We start from the raw sequence: 16,015 nt of genomic DNA, 5'->3' as shown, positions 1-16,015 counted from the left end.
TAAGTGCTATTGCTATTACTATTTTGAAGGACAAATATACAGTATGTGTGTAAAAGTTTCTTATTACATGTTGGCTATCCCCAATAAATTATAAGTTGAATGTTTAGCTTTTCTTCTTATGCTTGCTTACTTGCTTGCTTCCTGATTGACTGATTGAACTTATATGGCTACCCAGCCACTCTGTTGATATTTGACAGCTAACCACAATCAATAAAACACGAATAAAAGCAACAGACACAAAACCAAACTATTACCCATTTGACTCAATCTCCTCCCTCACCCAATGATTGGGGGGGAAGAGCCAGGTCTTCATGACCTTCAGAAAAGTTAAAAGAGTAGAGATCCTTCCTTGAATCTCGAGTGGGTGGCTATTCCAGGGGGGATGATTACAGAGAAGGTGCACCTCCAAGATCCCATCAGTTGACAGCAATTAGGGGAAGAGACCTGGAGCATGTCCACCTTCTCTGACCTAGTGAGACATAACCTCAAGAAGAAACAGTCCTGAGAATAGCCTGGTCCTGTGCCATGTAGGCTTCAATGATGGTAACCAGACTTTGAAGTGCACTCAAAAAGTAACTGGAAGTCAATGCAGCTCATACAACAGTGGTATAACATGGCAAACCACAGGGTACCCAGCAACTACATTGCACTTGTTGCAGCTTCCGAATGGTCTTCAAGGGCAGCCCCATGTAGAGTGATTGTAATAAATCAATTGGAAGTGACTGATATGATGACCATAAGCAAGGCCTCCCAGTACAGGAATGAACACAAGTGGTGCACAAGGTGAATTTGTGCAAAGTCCCACCTAAACAGCTGCCACTTTCCAGGAGGAACCAAGTCCAGGAGAATCCTGAAATTGCATCCTAATTCTGGTTCAAGAGAATGTTACCCCATCCAGAGTCAGAGATATCAATTCTCGTGATCCCAGGGAGCCAAAGATCCATAATCATTCTGTCTTGCTAGGGTTTAAACGTAGCCAGATTCTCCACATCCAAACCTTATCGCCTCCAGGAACTAAAGTAGGATTAGAACAGCATCACTTGCCTTGGTATATGGTAGAGAGGTATAATTGGCTAGTGATGATACTGAACTTCATGATATTGAATGACCTCACTCGGGGGCTTCAGAAAGTATCAGAATGGAACTGAGAAAGAACTTGCCTTCCTTTCCCTTTTCAATCTTTAAAAATCCAAAATATAGATATAATATCTCTGTCTATATTTTTACATTGTATACATGCGAAGTTAGAGAGCCATCTAGTCTATACCAATAATCTTTAATATATATGGCCCAAATGTTGACAGATCAGCAGGTAGGAATACTAGGAACTGTGGTTCAGCAACACATAGAGAATCACACAGATCTTTCTAAAGTAAAGTTAATAGACTGGAGAAAGCTAATTAATGGTTAGTGAACAGAGGTGAAACTTGCTTTTTTGAATAAGAGGTATGTATAGGACCAGCTATGCATAGCAAGTAGCTTTAATGATGTCGTACAAAACAGAATGAGTAAATGTCCACTGAAAGTGCCATATTCAATTTGGGAAGATGAGACATATAAAATGTAAATGGCACTATATCACAGAAGCTTGAAAGCTACTACAAAATGATGGATTGCAGATCTAGGCAGCACTATAAGTATTAAGTCGTTTTCACATATGTTTGGTTGATGCTCAGTCAGTAGTGATCTGCAGCTGATTGTCTACCAAAACTACAGTAGATCTTCAGCCAAATTCCAGCTATAGCATTAGCTGGACTTATTCATTCAGACATGCAAATCATTTCTCATTGGGATAGCTATTAAACAAATCAACATACACCTCTGATCTGTTCTGAATCAAAACTGTATGTTTACTCAGTTGGTAGCTGCACTGTGATATGGAAAAGAAGCTGAGATATCACACTTCTGGAGTTTCACGAGAAACAAAATCTAGAGTGTCCAAATCATCAAAGCATCTACTCATAAACCTTTCAATGAATTTAGTAGTAGGTCAGCACTAAAGGAATTACAAGAATGGGTCATAAGAAAGAATATTTTAAGGACCCTGTGTAATGTGAACGAATGCCTTCTGTGTGTAACTCAATACCCACGAGCCTAAGCTAGCATTTGAAAAGCACATTTTGATTTAATAAAAGTCAAATGTTGAAACACACACCATAGTCGTTTTAGCAAATAAGTAGAAAAATATGGGGCCAGTCTCCCACATGCAACATGAACATTGGCTTTAAACTTAGAATTGTTTAGATAGTAAATTAACTGTGTTGCTTAACCTTCACTGGATAAAAAGCCTTCCAGCCAATATCTGTATCCATTCAGCATTAGAACAATGAGCTCCTGCCTAAGCATAGTACTTAGTGTCCTGCGGTTTTTATCGAATATCCATATATTACATTAGTGTACATAGCACAGTAGCAGTAATTTAAGAATTCAGCATAGCAGCCTGGTAGGATCAGGCTGGCATAACAGCAGTTAGTAGCGTGGCAAAGTACAAACAGTAGCAAAACAGTTGCACAAATGCAGGGCTCATAATGCTATGGAAAAAGAACAAGAACTGAAATGGATTTCACATAAGGAAAATCCAGATTGTTAAACTACCGAAAGCATCTGTCTTTCATATAGGCTACCCTGTAGGAAAAGAATTGACAGTAGTAATCTTTGGTGATTAACTTTACAGCCAAGATTCTGTTTACTGTCCCAGTTTGGATGCTCAGTCTCTGTCTGAAACTCAGCTAAATCAATCAAGATGGGAGCAAATTTGCATTTGTGTCACAAATAGAAAAAAGAAAGCCAAGCTGTGTACCTTTGCAATAATCTTTTTTTGTGAAAGGTTTTATGTTTAACTTGAACTGTTGTGATACACTTAAACAAACATTGGTTGCAATGAGCAGCTTGATGTTTTGTAGAGGTAAGCCTATGGAGCTGACTATGGGTCTAAGTGGGATTCCTTCTTTGTGTATCTTGGGGAGACCATAGAGCTTAGGGCATCTGGATGATTTCTCTCTGAGAATGATTTTTTGCTGGATTTCTTCGCTGATGGGGGAGCCAATCAGAGCACAGCCAACCCCACCATCCACACAACCAAACCCCCAACCAATCAGAACACACCTCCACCCAATCAGAACACAGCCAAGCTCCCAACCAATCAGTTCAAACCCCCACTAGCAGTTAAAAGGAAGAAACAGCTGCGATCACACATTGCTCCTAGAAGCACGAGCTGTAAACACCAGCCTGAAGATGATGAATGAGACTTCGTTGAAACGTCGCCAAGACACTTCCAATTTTACGCGGGAGAAAACCCGAATAACCAAAGACCTACATACAAACACCCGCGAAAACCTCAGAAAACAAATATATATATATGTATAGATATAGATATATAGATAGATAGATAGATAGATAGATAGATAGATAGATAGATAGATAGATAGATAGATAGATAGATAGATATAGGTATAGGTATAGATATAGATATAGATATAGATATAGATATAGATATAGATATAGATATAGATATATATTTGTTTTCGTAGGTTTTCATGGGTATATGTATGCAGGTTTTGGTATGTTCGGGTCTTTTCCTGTGTAAGACTGGAAGTATTTAGACAACGTTTCGATGATCATCTTCAGGCTGGTGTTTACAGCTTCGTGCTTCTAGGAGCAATTGTGTGATTTTCAATGTGTGAAAGCAACAACAGGACATGACATTGATTTTGAAGGAACCAAATTAATCTCCAAAACTGAACACTACCACAAGAGAATAATTATGGAAGCCATAGAAATAGAGAAACACCCCCATAATATGAATAAACGTGACGATACCTCCCGCTTACCAAACATCTGGAAACTAGCACTAGTCAAGAAACGAATCCCAGCTACAAAAATTGACAGGACCTCGAACTCGGAACTAGACCAGAGCCCAAAATGCTACTTCCCACACAAACATCCACACATGACAAGACCTCGAAACCAAACCAGGGCCCAAAATGCTACTCCCCACACAAACATCAACACATAATAGGACCTGGAACTCGGAACCAGACCAGGGCCCAAAATGCTACTTCCCACACAAACATCAACCCCATTAACCAATTAGCAACACAGCCAACCAATCAGCTTGCAACAGCTAGGCCTGCAATTCAAAAAAACACACCCACCCACCAGTATTTATAAAGAAACGGCAGTTAAAATCCACACTTTGCTCACATAAAAACAAAGCCAAAGCCTAGATGTATGAATGCAATGCTGAACTAATTCATTACAATGTGCAAAAATTGGAGAGCTGTTATTAGTGACTTCAGCACAACCTTAAAACAACTTCAGGTTATTGTTGGGGACATACTCATTTAGTACACTACATACAAAAAAAGAGAGAGAGAAAATATGCATTGAGGTGTCACTAGCCAAACCCATCCTTTCATGCTTTAATACATGGCACAACATCTTTACATAACTCATAGGATTTGTGACGCCACAACGTATCTTTTATTATTTGCCCTGCTTGCCCCCTTGTCCACCCCAGATACCTATATATGGATTCCTGTATCACAAAGTCATAGTGTGACTTGATTGTGGCTTGATCCAATGGGTAAGTTTACATATTTTATTTGTTAACCTTATGAAGAAGAATGACTTATTATATTATAACTTGATTAACAAATGGCATGTGTTTGAAAACTCAGTTCTTGTTTTAAAATCTTCTTTTCATACTTCAAATTATTAATTATTCTCAGTTCACTTCAGAATAATAAGTCATGACTTTTTTTTATGAAGAATGAACCAGTGATGTCATGTAATATATGTCAAGTAATAGGTTTTCACTATTTACACGGTAATAGATTGTTCGTCTTAGCCTTCCATTTCTGGCACATTTTTGTCTTTCTCTTTTTTTAAATCTTGGACTATGATCTATCCATCCATAAACTTTCATAAATAGTATGTTGTCTCTTTTGAAAGACTATTTACTATGCATGTAAATAACCTAGCTCAGAAGCATTTTTTTAAAAAAGTTTTTAAATAGACTCTCCTAAAGCCATCCAACCATAGTTGTCAATACAACAATAATCAGAAAAGTCTTTATATTGCCTTAATGAAATTACAGTGATACTAACAGTGAATCAAAAAGAGGCATGAATTTAAGAAGTCTTTATTTGGTATTTGTTTGTTTGTTTGTTTCTTTATCAAATTTATTGTCTGCCCATTTTTAACTCTGAATGGCTACATAGTTATGTATTTCAACCTCCATAATTAACAGAATAAAGACCTTTAATTAAAGTTGTCTTAGATATTTTGTTCCAGGTTCCTCCATTATAAAAATATTTAAAGATCTAAAGTAGGCAAATAAAATCTATCTGGCACCTAAAAGGCACTAGAACTGATGCATGCAATGGGTACTGTCTTAAATTGCTCCTGTTACAAGCCACCTTTCATATAATTAGCAGAAAACCTCCAAAAAGGTTCTCAAAATAAGTGTTTAGTATACGACAAAGGAATAAACAGTCCCAGATGCTCTAGCACCGTGATGGAGAATCTATGGCACCTCTCTGATGACATGGGAGCCATTGCCCAGTTCAGCTCTGCTGCATATTCGTACATGCCTCCCACCAGCCAGATGGTCTTTGGATTTCTGCCGCGCATGCACGGAGGAAGGGCATGTGCAGGGGGGTTGTACACACATGTGCAAGGGGGTAGGGAGTGTGCAGGAGGCACACAGGTGCATGCGTGGGGGGACGTATGCAAGGGGGCTGCTCATGCATTGCATTTTGGGTGTGTTTTGCATTTTGGGGGCACATTGCATTTTGGGGGTGCTTACTCGCACTTTGGCCACTTGGTCTGGAAAAGATTAGCCATCACTGCTCTAGCATGAAGCCATTTATTGTTTTAAAGGTTAAGATTTTATAATCTTATAAAATTATCTGCAACTATTTTTTTTCTTCTGACTAGATTTTGAACCTACCTTGTAATTTATTCAACTCTTCTACTAATCTCAAGTGCCAAACAAAGACTGTATTATTTTAGAGGATGCTAAATCCCTAATTACTCTCCCTTAGTACTTCATTTCTCCCTCTGCTCCCCTATTCTCTTTAACCCATTATTGTTTAATTTATTGTTCTAATTTGGTCTTCTAAACCATTCTAAAGTAAAAATGCATGGCTTTTCTTAAAGAAAATAAACTGAAATGATACACTGTGGTTCATGCAAAATCTTGTTGAAAACCTCAAAGCTTTACCCCTTCAAATAACAGCCTATAAAGCATAGGAAGGAATTTGGTTTGTTGTCTAAAAATAACTAGTCAAACATGGACAATGGACTATAATAATAAAAATTATGACAAAAGACACCTGAGAGGGTAGGAGGCAGCTTTTCAAAGACTACTCTTGGGAGACATAATTCAGGCAGACAAGGTGAAAGGCCTGAGGAAAGACTGCAGTATGCTTTTTAAACTGACAACTAAAATCAGCTGCACCACAGGCCAAAAAACATCAGAACTAGGATAGTTTTAAAAGCAGAAGAACTCATAGCGCTAAACTTTGAAAAACGGAGATTTCTGAAAGAAGAGTGACTTTGTCATATGTTCAGAATCAAATTATACCCATAAACTTGTGAGCTAATTGGTACAATGTGCTACAAATGATTTGCATGCTTCGGTATGTTGTTGTCATACAGACAGGGCAAAAAGGAACTCTTTGGGTATCTTCTTTATGAGGATATTATTAAAACTGAGGAGGACTGGACTGGAGTGACACATAAACCAAGAGTGGTTGAAATTTCTGTTGCATGGGCACTGATCCCAAATAAAGTGTAATGCAGATAAGCATGCACATATATGCTTGGAAAATATATAACTAGCTCACTGCCATGAACTGCCTGGATAAAGCAATAATCGGGGGTATATGCAAACTAAAAGAGTTGTTGTGAAATCTAATCAATACTCAGAAGCAGAGAGCGTTGCTTCTGCGTGATTCAGTACCTGAACTAAATATCCATTTGAAATTCCAGCCCTCTGAACCTCATGTCTTGCCCCTGAGGGGAAAAAAACAAACCCTGATTATAATTTACCCCAATCCGCTTGACAGAATTAAATGAAAATTGCAAAATATTTTCATCAGAACCTATGAAAAAGAATTTAGCAGCAGGCAAGATTGAAGCATCTCCATGCTAGAAACTTTGACACTGGGGCACCCTTTCAATGTGACAGTCTCCCCTGCCATATACCCCCCAAAATGTATGTATGTATGTATCAGGTGGATTCTACTTACCTTTACTACCGGTTTGCATTGTGCCTGTGCGCATACGCATATCACTTTTGATGACTTCAGGTCAGTGGGCAGAGCCTCCCGCCGGTTTTACTACCGGTTCTATAGAACTGGTCCGAACCAGGGGCAACCCACCACTGGTATATATGTATGTATGTATTTAGCCACCCATCTCACTTGTCCAGCATATACAGTTAAAACACAACTAACCATCACAGCTTTCTATTATTAAAACCAATTGAAAACCATGAAAAGCTACTATTAAAAAATACGGTCACGAAAATAGATTGGTTGGGGCCAATCTTTTCCCCTTATATTTCTTCTTGGCAATTGACCCTAGGTGAGAAATTACTGTTGTTCATACTAGACAAAGAACATGAATTGTATCTTTCAGGATTAATTACTGTATTATTAAAAGATGTACAAAATCTTTTCTTTTTTGAGAGGAAAAAGCAACGATGAAGAATTCCTACATAAAAGGAATTTGCTTAATCTGCTTTAAATGTGTATCCTATGCTGATACAAATTCTGACCCAAGTTGCTAACCAACAATATGTATCATCAAAATATAAAATATCATTCAGTGGAATTAATTATTTTATCCCAATTCTTTTCAGTTGTATTAATAGCAATAGCACTTAGACTTATATACTGCTTTACAGTGCTTTACAGCCCTCTCTAAGCAGCTTACAGAGTCAGCCTATTGCCCCCAATCATCTGGGTGCTCATTTTACCCACCTCAGAAGGATGGAAGGCTGAGTCAACCTTGAGTCTGGTAAGATTTGAACTACCAAACTGCAGGCAGCAGAAGTAGCTTGCAGTACTGCATTCTAACCACTGCACCACCATGGCTCTTTATTAAAGTTATACCTTGCTTTTCTGTGAAAAATGTTTTAATTGCTAACAATTAAAAAAAAAATTAACACATAAAAGTGTATCTAATGAAATACACATAAAAGGTCCACACAAAGCATATTAACAGATATTTCGACTTAGAACTTTTCTAAAGAAGATGACTCTGCTTCCTAATGCAATAATAGGAATGACAATATTATGTCTCTGGCCATGGAATTTCAGAACTCTTGTCTTTCTCTCAAGTGCCTCTATAATAGTAGCAGAGATACTATTGAGGAAGGGGGGGGTTATTGGGTGTTTTTTTTTTCATATTGAGTTTTTATTGTTTTTGTAAGACACCCAGAATTACTGAAAGTGAGTGGGCAACCATACAAATCTTCTAAATACACACATACATACAGGGAGGTGACTAAAGCTGAACAGATTCACATGAAAGAATCCTGATTCAAGCATGTCAAAGTCATGTAGTCTGGCTGCCTATACTGACTAATTTTTTTTACTGAAGCACTTTATACACATATAAATTGAATGTAAATAATGTTTCACATTATAGGAAATAATGTTGCACATTATAGGAAATAATGTTTCACATTATAGGAAATTTTACATTTCCAGAAACAATAAATACTGGCTCAACATACACACTTCTGGCCATTATCAAAACTAGACTTTCCAGATTCAAGGCTGAATCTAGAATTACACTAGAATCCAGAAACTGTGAGCCTGAGGTTTTAACAGTCCCATTCAGCACAGGACTAAATCTTTTTTATTACCTGTTTTTATTAACTGATTAAGACTATCTTTGTCTGAATTAATTTTTTATTATTCCCCTTACTCCATCATCTGTATCAGATGGGCTGGGATTTAGAACTTAACTCCTTATTGTTTATATAAAATAATAGTGTTGTGATAATCAATATTATGATATCTCTCAACTTTAAAACGAAAGATGATAGATGGATGGATGGATGGGTGGATGGATGGATGGGTGGATGGATGGTTGGATGGATGGACGGATGGGCAGGCAGACAGGAGAATAAGATGGAAACCTGAGTTTAAATGGCTATTACAAATAACAACATTCTGAAATATTCTTTCAAGAACTGAAAATGCCTCCAAATCTATTTTTGAACAAGTGATCTAGTCTGATATCATTGTCAAGAAAATGTACAGAAAATTGTGCAGAAAATGCAGCAAACCTAATAGGGATATGCAATATGTCCAGTTCCTGCAAGAAATCGACCATCCACACAATCTGTTTCCCATAACTAGGTCTGCAACAAAATTCAGATGGATCGAGATAAGCCTCCTTATCTTAAATCCTATTCAGCCAAGATACTATACATGCTTATTTGTCTTATCCAATAAATGGAATACCAAGGACTGGCCACAAAGTATGTGGAATTCAGAATGTGTGTTCTTTTTAAATATGGTGTAATCAATACCCTATTCCAAGTGCCATTAATGACTGGGGCTGGCTTTGGATTCAAAGCCAAAAAAAAAGTTTAAAAAAATACACGGACATCCAAGTATCATCTGTCTTTTCCTAGACTCAAATTGAATGTTCCAGGAAAAGACTCACCTGCTTTAAGAAACTGCAGACAGATATTATATCAGCTCTATTAGTGATACCCTAAGCCAATTGGCCTGAATACAAATTGTAGATATTTAAACAGCACTTTCTTCTTCATTTTTAGAACAATGTCCATTCTGTATATGAGAAGGTAACGCTACACAACAATCAAATTAATAATACTCACATTTATACTTCTATAAAGTTTTTCGGACAGCTGGAAAGTGATTGTTTTCACATTTTTTCCACATATTACCAAAAAAAGTAGTTTTGGAAGTGATTTATTGATTAAGCAAACATTCCAGTCAGGTATTTCAACAATGGCACTCTTGATACCTCAATAATTCCTTTTAGGTAGCAAAAGGGAAGCTAACCAAAGAAGTGGGGGGACTTCCTGACCAATATAAACTAGTACAACAGCTGATATTTTCTGAATCCGATAATGATTTTATCTCAGACTTTCTGCTATAAAAAAACAAAATGCTACACAAGGCTCAGTACATTTTATTTTCAGGCAAGTCACTGGGAGCACTCAGCTATTCGATACATAGCTGTATACATAGCTGTATCGAACATTACAGGAGAAGCACAAAAGCCCTGAGCATGGCAAAGGTGGTCATAATACATAAGCTTCAAATGGCAGCCACCTAAACAGCCTGCATCTTTTGTCAAATTAAGAATAAAATTAATGGATGTACTTTGTCATGCTGATCAGATTTAATTGTAGCAATGCATCATTAGATGCAAATGAACATTCGAGCATCTTCAATATAACAAGGCAAGTTGAACACAATGTTTATTTCAGACTGGCCCTTATTGACATAGCAAGGCTCACTGTCAACCCTCACTCAGTGAAACATTTTTTACTGCAGCTTGAACAAATTTTTTTTTTTAATTCTAAACCAGCCACCTACCCATGTTTCTCTAGCAAGCAACACACAACCAACTGGAAACCGAAGCTTTGGACAATCTCTTACAATGGGGGTGTCGTAATTTTACCATGTAAGGGCCAAACCAGAGAGTGGAGCCCTCCCAGAAAAATCTGGCTTCTGGTAAATGAAGTGTGTGCTAATACACACAGCTCCTACTTCAAATTGGCTTCTGTGGGCAGTAAATGAACCATCAATAATTTAGCTAGCGTATTATCATTACATCCTATACTTTTGACAAACCAAGGCTACAAATCAAGTTTTTCCCCCTTGCTTTATGAATTCTAGCTTCCAAAGAATATAATGAACTATGATTTCCAGTTATTACAGAGTGAATGTTAGTCTCATGCAAATCAACCTAATGCATTAAAACAAATAAGAGTATCTGGATGATCTGGATGAGAATTATTAAACCTCACAAAACTATCCTTTTATCGAATATAAAGACATTTATTGGGACAGGGGAATTTCTATAAACAGCAATACTTTTCTGAACAGCCGCTTCAGTTCTATTTGAAATCATAGCCAGAAAGTGTTTTGTTTTGGGTTTTTTAAGTTGGCTATGTACCACAGACTCAATTCTCTCTCTCTCTCTCTCTTTCTGCTATTTGGCAGTTATTTGGGCAGCTGTTAGTTAAAACCAAAGTCTCGTATCTGTTAAATGCATCTATACATTAATATACTGTCAACTTGATTCCTAATTTATTTATAAATAAACAACAACAGCAGAAGTGGTTAAAAAGATTCTGCATCATATTTTTAGCTTGTTTCCCCTTTTATACAGAATATGATTTGACCAGATAACAACCTATAAAAAATCCTGGAAATCTGAGAAGATTTCAGTTTGTACAAATCAGTTAATAATGAAACTATGGTAGCAGCTCATTCCACATTCTGGCTCTCCCTGCATCTTCTTCCTTTTAGACACTTTGTATAAAATAGGAAACTCATAAAGGATCGTTATCACATTTATAGCAAATGCTCGCCCATGGCATGTTATGTCTCATAGATGTTTGCCCTGCGGTAGAAAAAAAATTACATAGGGTTTAAATGTATGTGGTCTATACAAACTATAGTTAAAACACTATTAAAAAGTTATAAGCTTATCTGTATGAAATAGTAAAAAAAAATCCATTTTTATTCTTCTTTAGGGCAACATTTTATGACAATTAAATTAAAGGCTTAGCACCACTACTTCTTTGAAAAGAATTGTGACAAAATAAATACCATAAATCACCAACAGAGACTGCAAAGATATAAGATGCTTATTTCCAAGAGGTTATCTCAAAATCAAACATGCTTTTCTGATCTTTAAAATGTGAACATTTCTCTTTTGCCAGTCTCCCATCTGTAGACGTTTTAGACAAGCATTTTGACAGAGAGAGAGAAAAAAATGTAGGGCTGGGAAGTAAGGCACTTGTCTTGACATTTTATTTTATTTTATTTTTCTTAAAAAAGGAATTTAACTCTCCTCCACCATTCACTGGTGGCCATCCCGGCAGATCCTTACCCCCACAGCTGTGAATTAGAACATGCAGCTCCCCTGGAAGCAAAACAGGAGATCCTTTTACTAACTTAGAAAAAGGGGGCATTGTGGAGGGAAAACACTTGCATTCCCTTCCCTTTTGAGCGTTTGTGTCATCTTCCTTATATAAAAGGCAAGAAAGAGCCACCTATACTATGTGAGAAATTCAGAAAAGAGACACACAGACATACAAATACAATTCCAGGGCTGGGGGAGGGGTGGATGGGTGAGCAGAGCATAAAATAATTATGTGTAGCAAACTGACTTAACATTGATGGGAAAGATCTATAACAGTTGTTCTAACACAGCCCTGTTAGTGGGAAAATGTGTAGCAAAGTTATAAGTATTTTATTGCAGATCATGCTGGATTTACTACATTTCAAAGTCTTGATTTTTTTTTAAAAAAAGCACTGATTTAGACTTCAAGGCTATTTAAATGCATGCAAACACCAATGCATTAAATCTAGGGTTAGGGTAAGGCTGGAGTCACAAAATAATTTCTAATGATTCATGAACTCCAATATTCTCCGAAGTCAAATCAACCAGCATTCACAGTAGTATGATAAGTGATAGTATTCCATTAATACCTGATATTATCATACTCATACATCTCTGTTTCAAAAGGGAATGGCAGAAAACAGAGCATCTTTTTTTTTTCCAGACTATGGTAATGGTAGTGTGTGAGCCAACAGACACCCACACGACACACAAATACAATGAGGATAAATTCAATTCCCTCTAAAATTGCAAGCCCCTCTTCCTCCCATCATGAATCAACAAAGTTTGAATAAAGCCTTTCATTGGATTCCATGCAGGCTTTTTCCAAGTTTAATGAAATCATAAGAATGCTTGCTTTGCAATAGGGTCATATTGTACATTCCAGAAACCAAGAAAGACACACAAATTCCTTTATTGTTCCTCACCTATATGCAAAAATCTTGCTATCAAGATTTTTAGTAATCATTCCAGAGAAGATCTATCTTGATTCACTTTCTTCCAACTAAACTATCTAAACTTCAGTCTATTGGCCCTCTGCAGTGCTGCCCCTCCCTCCCAGGAATCCAAACTACATTCCACTACACATATGGAAAACTACAGAATATTGTGGTATTGACCCTTCTTTCCTACCAGTGAATTCCTCATTGCTCCCCAATATTTATTTACTTATTTATTTATATTTAAAAGGGTTAGGACAAAAATATTAGTCAGTAAAATATTATCGAGTAGAAAGATGTTATATCATATATTATATTGGCATTAATTATGGAAACCCTGCAAACCATCAACTGTAACCATCCAGGCAGAGAATTACAAGATACATACCTGGGGACATTTCCACCTATTTGCACCACTTTAGAAATAGCTCCACAACTGAGAAATATCACATATCTATAATTGGTGCCTGAGCCTATTTATATCCACATCATCTTGTGTATTTATCACCACTGAAAAGGAGATCTTTATATTGATTGATTCAATATTTTGATTCAATATTGATTGAATTTGTAGATTTGGGTTAACAGTATAGGTAAAGGTTCCCCTCGCACATATGTGCTAATCGATCCCAACTCTAGGGGGTGATGATCATCTCCATTTCAAAGCCAAAGAGCCAGTGCTGTCCAAAGACGTCTCCATGGTCATGTGGCCGGCATGACTAAACACCAAAGGTGCATGGAATGCTGTTACCTTCCAACCAAAGGTGGTCCCTATTTTTCTACTTGCATTTTTTACGTGCTTTCGAACTGCTAGGTTGGCAGAAGCTGGGACAAGTAATGGGAACTCACTCCATTATGAAGCACTAGGGATTCAAACCGCTGAACTGCCGACCTTTTGATCGACAAGCTCAGCGTCTTAGCCATTGAGCCACTGCATCCCTTAGATTTGGGTTACTCAATATTTTTAAAACATGTCTCATTATTTTTATTAATGACCTGTACTAAAGGATGAATATTTATCAAATTTGCAGATGACCCAAAATTATATAAAACAGCCTAATACTCTAGAACAGGGGTGTCAAACTCACATTGTCACAGTGGCGTCACGCGATGTATTGGGACTTTTTTCCTCTTTGTTAAGCTGGGGGTAAGCGTAGCCAGTGTGTGACACATTCGGCCCCTGGGCCAGGAGTTTGATAGCCCTGGTCTAGAAGATATAAAATTCAGACTGATCTTAATAGTAAAATGGGCTGAGAATAACATATTTAATTAGGTTTAATTGAGAGAAGTGCAAAGTTCTTTATTTAGAAAACAAAAATTAAATGCACAAGTATAGAAAGAGCTATAGCTGGCAATAAATACTGGAACAATGGTTTATTGTTCGCAACACTTTATTGCAAACTAAATATCAGCAAGCAGAACACTGTGGTTGTCAATCAAGATAAAGGTAGTTTTAGGCTGCATCATTATAGTCTCATATTCCAGAAAAAGCTTGCTCCATTTTATTGTATTGTGTCAGATTACACCTCAACCACTGTGTCCAATTCAGGGGACTTCATTTTAAGAACATTTCAAGAAAACTGGATCATCAATACCTTCGTTGGATATAACTAAGCATCTCCAAATAATTACTGTTTAGCAGTACTGGGTGTTTTATCACCAAAAGTAGCTGCAGGAAAGCTTAGAACTCCTATTACATAAAGCTGTGAGTATGGATGTTCAAGTATAATTTCTAAAGCATGTTGGTTGAAAATTCTAGGAGTTGTAATCCAAACATTTCTGCAGGGTGCCAAGCTGAAGAAGAGGGCCCTAGAATTATCTAATTTGAATACTTATTTGAATACTTTGCCCAAGATTGCTCTGACATACTTTCTATTTTTACAAAATGTTAGGACAAAGTAAGTTTATAATGAACCTGTCAACACTTTTCTTCTTCCCACCTTTTTCAAATATCTTTTCTTCACCAGACCTATACTACATAGATCAAGTAGAATTTGCTGCATAATTAAGCACTCTCTCCAATTTTATTTTTAAATAGAATCTTCAGCTCATTACTTATGTTTTATTGTAATATCTCACAGCAGGTTGGTTTGTGTAATAAATAAATAAATAAGCAAAATTGTGGTGTTAGTCCAAGGACATTGTGTCTTTCAGGCTCTACGTACAGCACTTAGCAGGTTACTGGGCCTCCAAGGCCTAACAGATTTAAGCAAGACTTTTCACACAATCAGGTAAAGAAAGCTCAGCCAGTCAGCAGATGTCCCATTCAGATAACAAAGAGAATATTTTAGTGACAATGTGAGAAAGGAACAGTAAAAATGGTTTTAAAAGCCACTCAACCATGCCGACCATTTTTACACTCCCCAGAACAGTCTCTGTAAGGTTTTCTATGGTATGAACTGCATCTAAATTTCTTGCAGCAATGGTGAAGGAAAATGCATATGTTTGCTAGAGTTCGCCCAGATAGTATAATTATTAACATTCTATTATGTAATTATTGAGAGCCAGTTTTGTCTAGTGGTTAAGGCACCAGGCTAGAAATTGGGAGACCACAAGTTCTAGTTCTGCCTTAGACACAAAGTTAGTTTGGTGACTTTGGGCCAGTTCTCTCCTCTCAGCCCTAGGAAGTAGACATTGGCAAACCATTCTGAAAATTTTGCCCAGAAAATTGCAGGGACTACTCCAGGCAATTGCCAGCAGCCAACACTGACCTGAAAGTACACACAGAGAGACATACAAACCACACATACTTATTAAATAAAAATTAAATTTCCAACACAAAGATCATGTGGGAATTAATATACTAGGTTTGTTTCAGTCGCTCATTCATTCCCACACACACAAACCCACTTGCATACAAAAGATTGGTTGTGCTTCCTGTACAGCTCTGTTCTTCCTGATATGGTTGTTCTATGCTTTCTTTTCATTTACATGTTAAAATTTAA

General features: G+C 37.0%; 1 protein-coding gene across 13 annotated transcripts in view; it reads right to left on the bottom strand.

The window, feature by feature from the left end:
• The window catches only part of SOX6 (SRY-box transcription factor 6), a 517,338-nt gene that overhangs the window by 355,604 nt on the left and 145,719 nt on the right, over nt 1-16,015 (bottom strand). The window contains exon 4 of one of the 13 annotated variants that reach the window (XM_058158967.1): nt 6,968-7,020. The exons of the other annotated variants lie outside the window; for them this stretch is intronic. The gene's annotated coding sequence lies outside the window, so the exon portion shown is untranslated. The remainder of the gene's footprint in view (nt 1-6,967; nt 7,021-16,015) is intronic. 13 annotated transcript variants of the gene reach the window in all.

This window comes from Ahaetulla prasina, chromosome 1, assembly GCF_028640845.1.
Source record: "Ahaetulla prasina isolate Xishuangbanna chromosome 1, ASM2864084v1, whole genome shotgun sequence".
Taxonomy (NCBI): domain Eukaryota; kingdom Metazoa; phylum Chordata; class Lepidosauria; order Squamata; family Colubridae; genus Ahaetulla; species Ahaetulla prasina.
Note: the sequence above shows the minus strand (reverse complement) of the source record. Positions and strands in the feature narration are given on the sequence as shown.